The sequence below is a fragment of the Vipera ursinii genome (assembly GCF_947247035.1).
Source record: "Vipera ursinii genome assembly, chromosome: 9".
Taxonomy (NCBI): Eukaryota; Metazoa; Chordata; class Lepidosauria; order Squamata; family Viperidae; genus Vipera; species Vipera ursinii.
In genome coordinates this window covers 10,561,207-10,567,206 of record NC_139523.1, presented here as the reverse complement: position 1 = coordinate 10,567,206, position 6,000 = coordinate 10,561,207, and positions in this window count along the sequence as shown.

The following is a 6,000-nucleotide window of genomic DNA, read 5'->3' as shown; positions in this document are numbered from 1 at the left end:
CGTAGAGTGTGTAACATATTGCCAGTCACACACTATGCCTTTTGCACCTTTTGTAAGTCACTTTGCCTCATATACGGCATTTTGATTTTATTTTTTAGGAGAAATGTATGCCGAAAACAAGTCTGCACAGAAAGCTAACACAACCCAGGGGGCTAGAAAGGCCCAACAGAGGCTTCACTTTCTTAGGGTCTTGCGGAAGAACAGGGTAGAACAACGGCTAATGACCCTCTTTTACCGGTCTACTATAGAGAGCGTCTTCTCGTATGCTATTGTGGTTTGGTATGCTGGTCTGACAGCCGCGGACAGGAAAGTATTACAGAGGGTAGTGAGCACAGCACAAGACATTGTGGGCTGTTCCCTGACACCACTGGATGACCTCGCCAGGGCTCGTTGCCTTGGAAGAGTGAGGAAAATTCTCAGGGATGACTCACACCCTGGACGGTATCTCTTTACTCTCCTACCATGCGGTAGGAGATATAGGAGTATAGCCAGCCATACCAACAGGCTGAAAAATAGCTTTTATCCGTGGGCTGTTAGGCTTTTAAATGGGACATAATCTTATGCAGAATTGACTTGGGAGGGCGGTGTGTGGTGTAGTTGTGTGGTGGGATGGAGGGTTTGTTGTCACTGTGTGTTGGGGGGAGAGAGCAGGGGGGGGAGGCTCAGCTAATCTCAATGTACACATGTTGTACTTTGACAATAAAGGTTTATTATTATTATTATTATTCAAGTCTGTATGGAGTTCTTGAGGATGTACTTATCTGAATGCCCCAACAAGGCTGCAAAATTCACAGGAGACCAAGTTTTTCAAGCCTTGCTGAGTTTGGTTTGCAGTTTGGTTTGAAAATGAATGAGCTCGCTTTTAAATGTTAATTAACCAAATTTCTTTCCCATCTCTACTTCAAACCTAACCATGGAAGACTTAAGGAAAAGTATTTGGGGTTTTCCTCTGCAAATTGAGGGCTGCCTGCAAGCATCTGGTTGGTTATTTTCAGGAAAAGTGGATTGCATGGAGTTTTCTTTGAAATTCTTCTAGTCCGGCAACATTTTTCATTTGTGCTTCTGAAAACTTGACTCAACCTGGAAAGTTCATCTTGCTCAAGTGAGCAGCAGTTGCAAAATATTTAGCAATAGAAAAATGGAATCTGGGGATTGAAATAACATAAAAGCACAAATAAGTCAGTAAATAAATAAATGCTGCCAGTTATAAAACCCTGTGGCCTCAAACTGCACTACAAAGAGAGAGTAGAAGGAAAAGACAGAGGAGGAGGAGGCATTTTAATTTAGGTGTTTATTTATTTAAATGTCTCATCTGCCCAGCCCTAAAGGTGTGGGGCAGATGAATGAGCTTGGTAAAACCAACACTTAAAAAAAACCTCTGAGATTTCAGAGATTAGCAGAGATGTCTAAATTAAAATATACAATCACGATTCATCCTTCATTATCCTCAATAAACATTTTCCTTTTTTTAATTTTTTTTTAAAAAGGCATGCTTTAGTACAGCCACATCTCTGGAGAAACAGGTCCCTCAAATGGCAAGGTGACCATCAAAATTACAGGTACAACCCCCCACCCCCACCTCCAGATGCTCCATTGGTCCTCCCAGAATTTTCTTTCAGCTCTTCTCAAGCCCTCCCCTCGTTCTGGAGACCATCAGACAGACTGTCTCCTCCAACTACTAGCTCAATGTTTCTCAACCTCAGCAACTTTAAGATACTGTATGTGGATTTCAGCTTCCAGAATACCCCAGCCAGCATGCAGCAATTGAAGGCCACCCATCTTAAAGTGGCTAAGATTGAGAAACAGTGAGATAGAATATTGGAGGAACATATGATATGGGATTTAATTTAATGTGTCATTCTGAACACAGCAACCAGTGTTGGACAGCCGGGTAGGGCTACAAAATCTAGGCTGCAAAATTCCAGGCAACCAGACGATGTCAGCAAAGAGATGCAGGAAAGCTATATTTGATGCCATCTAGTGGTCAGTGAGATTCTTGCAGCCCAGAGCTTATAGATCTTTTTGTAAAATGAGCACATGTTTATACTTCTGCATCGATAGAGATTCAGTTTCCAAATCATCAGCATGGGTTAGTTCCCATTGTGAAAATGATACCCGGCTCACGCCATATCCTATCATTTAGAAAAGCTGATAATTTGGAGGTCAAAAATAAGAAATTGTACTCCAGTGAGAACCTTAGTATCGGGGCAACCACAGGGAAGAATAAAAAAAAATCAAAATGATAGTTTTGATCATGCAAGGATGGCCACTATTTTGCTTTTTTAAAAATGTCTCCTGCAGATTCCTCTGCTATATATAATTCTAACTTGAACGCTTTCCATGCTGTTCATATTTCAGAACTGGGGTTATTTGTAATGAACTCCACCATCCTGTGTCAATGGAATGGCGTTCTTCAGCCATAATTATTGTTTACCTTTTGGTGTTTCTTTTTCTTTGGAAAGAAATGAGGGGGTGGCAAGTTAGGGAAAGAGGGAGAGAACAAGAAGGCAAAAAGAAGAAAGAAAACAGAATGTGGAACACCCAGGCTTTCATGTATATAATGAAATGGATACAGTAATTTTATTCCTGGTTCGTAAATGCAATGGACTGTAAAGCAGCGTTGGGTGTCGTTGTGCTCAAAGAAAGAATTGTTTCAAAGGCCTTTAATGAGACCCTGAAATGTTCAGGAAGTCCATATGGAAAATCTCTTGTGGGTTTTTTTTTCCTTTCTCAAAGATCAGTGTGCTCAACAATTAAATCAAATCCCTCCACCACTTCTTTGATTTCTGCAAAAATTCACAACATTCTAAGAAAGCCAGCAGGAGATGAATCCCCGAATTGATTTCTGGCTGACAACATTTGTGGCTGTGAGACAAGAATTTCACAACTGGGCTGCTCATTTCTCCTGCAGTCTGTTTTTTTGGAACTGAAGCTGTTATGTACTCGGCTTTTTGAGGGAATACCACCTGGGTTGCTGGAGCAGCTAACGGCTCTCCAGCAACCCAGACTACCAGTCTCCTGTGCTGCAATTGGCTATCCCCAGGTGGCAATGGTTGATTCAAACCTATTGGCTGCCGCCTAGGGGGCTAGACTATATATTGCGGCTGGTTGCAGCCATTTCCCTCAGTACAGTCACAGCACAAAATAAACTATGAGTTACCTGTTCTCTGTTCACGTCTTCATTCCTGCGTCAAAGAACCTGCTATTTAACAGAAGCCATTCTCATGGTGAAGTTCAGACCGCCACTCACCCACCCATCCCTTCTTCCTTCCTTCATGTAGAGCAGAATTGGTGTCCCTCCAGATGTTCTGGCTCATCAGCATCTGGAGATCCCAGGCTTCCCTGTCACTAGCATAAAGCATAGAAATGGTTAGTCTGATGGAGTTTTCCGTTTTCTGGATTGAGGTTGGGGGTGAGGGTGAAGGCAAGGCAGCAGAGATCATTCATTGTGTCTAAATATTGGCAACCACAGATTAATGAGTTCCATTTACAGTCAATCTTAAGTTATAACTTTATCCTGCATAATCCAGAGATAAAGCACGTTAAAAAAAGACCTGCTATTTTTCCAGGAAGTTAACTTACTTTTTGAAACCAAAGCATTGATTACTTTGCCAATATCACACATTAATGCAATAACAGAGTTGGAAGGGAACTTGGAGGTTTTCCAATCAGAGCCCCTGTTCAAGTAGGAGACCCTATACCATTTCAGACAAATAGCTGTCCAATCTCTTCCAGTGTTGGAGCATTCACCGCTTCTGGAGGCAAGTAGTTCTACTGATTAATTGTTCTGTCAGGAAATTTCTCCTTAATTCTAGGTTGCTTCTCTCCTTGATTAGTTTCCATCCATTGCTTCTTGTCCTGCCTTCAGGTGCTTTGGAGAATAGCTTGGCCTCCGCTTCTTTGTGGCAGCCCCAAAGACATTGGAGCACTGCTAGCATGTCATTCCTAATCTAAAAATCACCTCCTTTTGAGTAACCTATCTGGTCTTACTAAGAGGTTTTCCTAAGGCAGGTCCACCATTTAGGAATAACTACGATGGTCTTTAAGTTGAAGGGTTATTTGAAGGGTTGTCCAATCTAACTCCACTTAAGAACTGAAGAAATACTAGCAGGGGAAAAAAAGCAGAGCGCGTTGAACATGCCCACCCAAAGTTCTCTAAGCAGAAGACACAAAGACAGAGATTAAATCAGGGATCTTCAAACTTGGCAACTTTAAGACTTGTGGACTTCAACTCCCAGTCCTGTCTGGCTGAGGAATTCTGGGAGTTGAAGTCCACAAGTCTTAAAGTTGCCAAGTTTGAAGACCCCTGGATTAGATGTTCATAGTCTCCACACTCCCAATAATGAGCTGACATTGTGTTATAAATCACAGAAGTCATATGCCTGCATTGACAGAAATCATGTAAAAGAAGTGCACATTTATAATTCCAAGGCCAAATTAATCCAACCACTGAAACCTTTCGGTCCAGATCTTCCCAAAATGTTGTTGACTAACAGTATTTTTTGTTGTATCGGAAGAGGAAAATTACTGGATACCCAGAACTAGACTGGCCATTTTTGAGTAGATGGATGTTGCAGTTGAATTCTTGAACTTCTGAAAAACTTTCCAGAAGTTCAACTTGACCAATTTCTTCTCCATTGGGCTGAATGAAACAGTTCTTCTGTTCTAATACTATTCTGCTCCCTTGACAGGTCATAATGCATTAGGGAAGGGTGGGTCTTTCATTGTCCATGTCTCTTACTTTGTTATTTTCACCAAGTTTTCAAACTCAGTTAGTTCATCACACTTGAAGTATTTAAGGTTCACATTATAACTCGTAAACATTTTGGCATACTTTTCTACCCATAGATTTTTATTTGTAATTTTCCTAAGAAACACATTTCAAAGCCTGAGAACTCAAAGCCTGAGAAAAGAGCTAGGTTTGACTGGTTTTTTAAAATTTTTATTAAAGTATATTGTAAGATAAAATACACATAGAAACAAAAAAGGAGAACATTAATATTATTTTTAAAATGTATGAATAAGTAACTTTACATTCAAAAATTGAAGAAAACCTGTTTCTTCCACATTGTTAACCAAGCTTGGAGAAAGGAAACTAGAGATTATTTTAAAAATAATTATCTGAGAATCAGTTGGCTCATTAGATTTTTGCAATTCTAACATTATCAAAAATTGGATGTGCCTGAACAGCCCACAACCCACAAACTAGCAAACCACACTTTTATGTACCATGAGCCCATGTGGTTATTTAATGGTGGAGTGTGACTATACAAACCAAAGAAATTGGGTTAATTGAGTAAACCATAGTTAAGCAGGCATGCAATTGTAACCCCAAGTGAAGACAATAATTTAACAAAAGAAAAAAGAAAAAGCACACACAGAATAGCCAGATGAAATAAGTCTTTATTACAGTCTTTTATTTCTCCAATTTATGAATGTACCATTATTCATAGTAGAAATGGTTAATATAAAAATAGAAGAGAAAATATGAAAATAGGGCTGGGAGGTGACACAAATGTAAAAGAAAAAAGTCCAATTTGTACTTATTACCAAGTTTATTAAATTAGAACCACAATTTAGTTGTACTCCCCTTGGAAGTACAAGGGGGAAATGTGCTGACACTGTAAAATTGATCTGAGAGTGCTGTAAAGCACTATGGGGTGCTACTGCTGTCATTGTGGTCTCTCCAGAAATCGCCACCAGATTTGGTAATCTCACATTGACCATGATAGGGACAGTCCTGCTGTCCAAGCCTATGGATCACTGTTGAGAATAATACATTGATTAAATCTCATAGCATATGTACCACCAATATTCTACCCCAGTGTTTCTCAATCTTGGCCCCTTTAAGATGGGTGGCCTTCAAGCACTGCATACTGGCTGGGGGATTCTGGGAGCTGAAGTCCATTTACAGTATCTTAAAGTTGCTGAAGTTGAAAAACATTGAGCTAGAAGTTGGAGGAGATAGTCTGTCTGATGGTCTCCAGAAGTTGGAGAGGG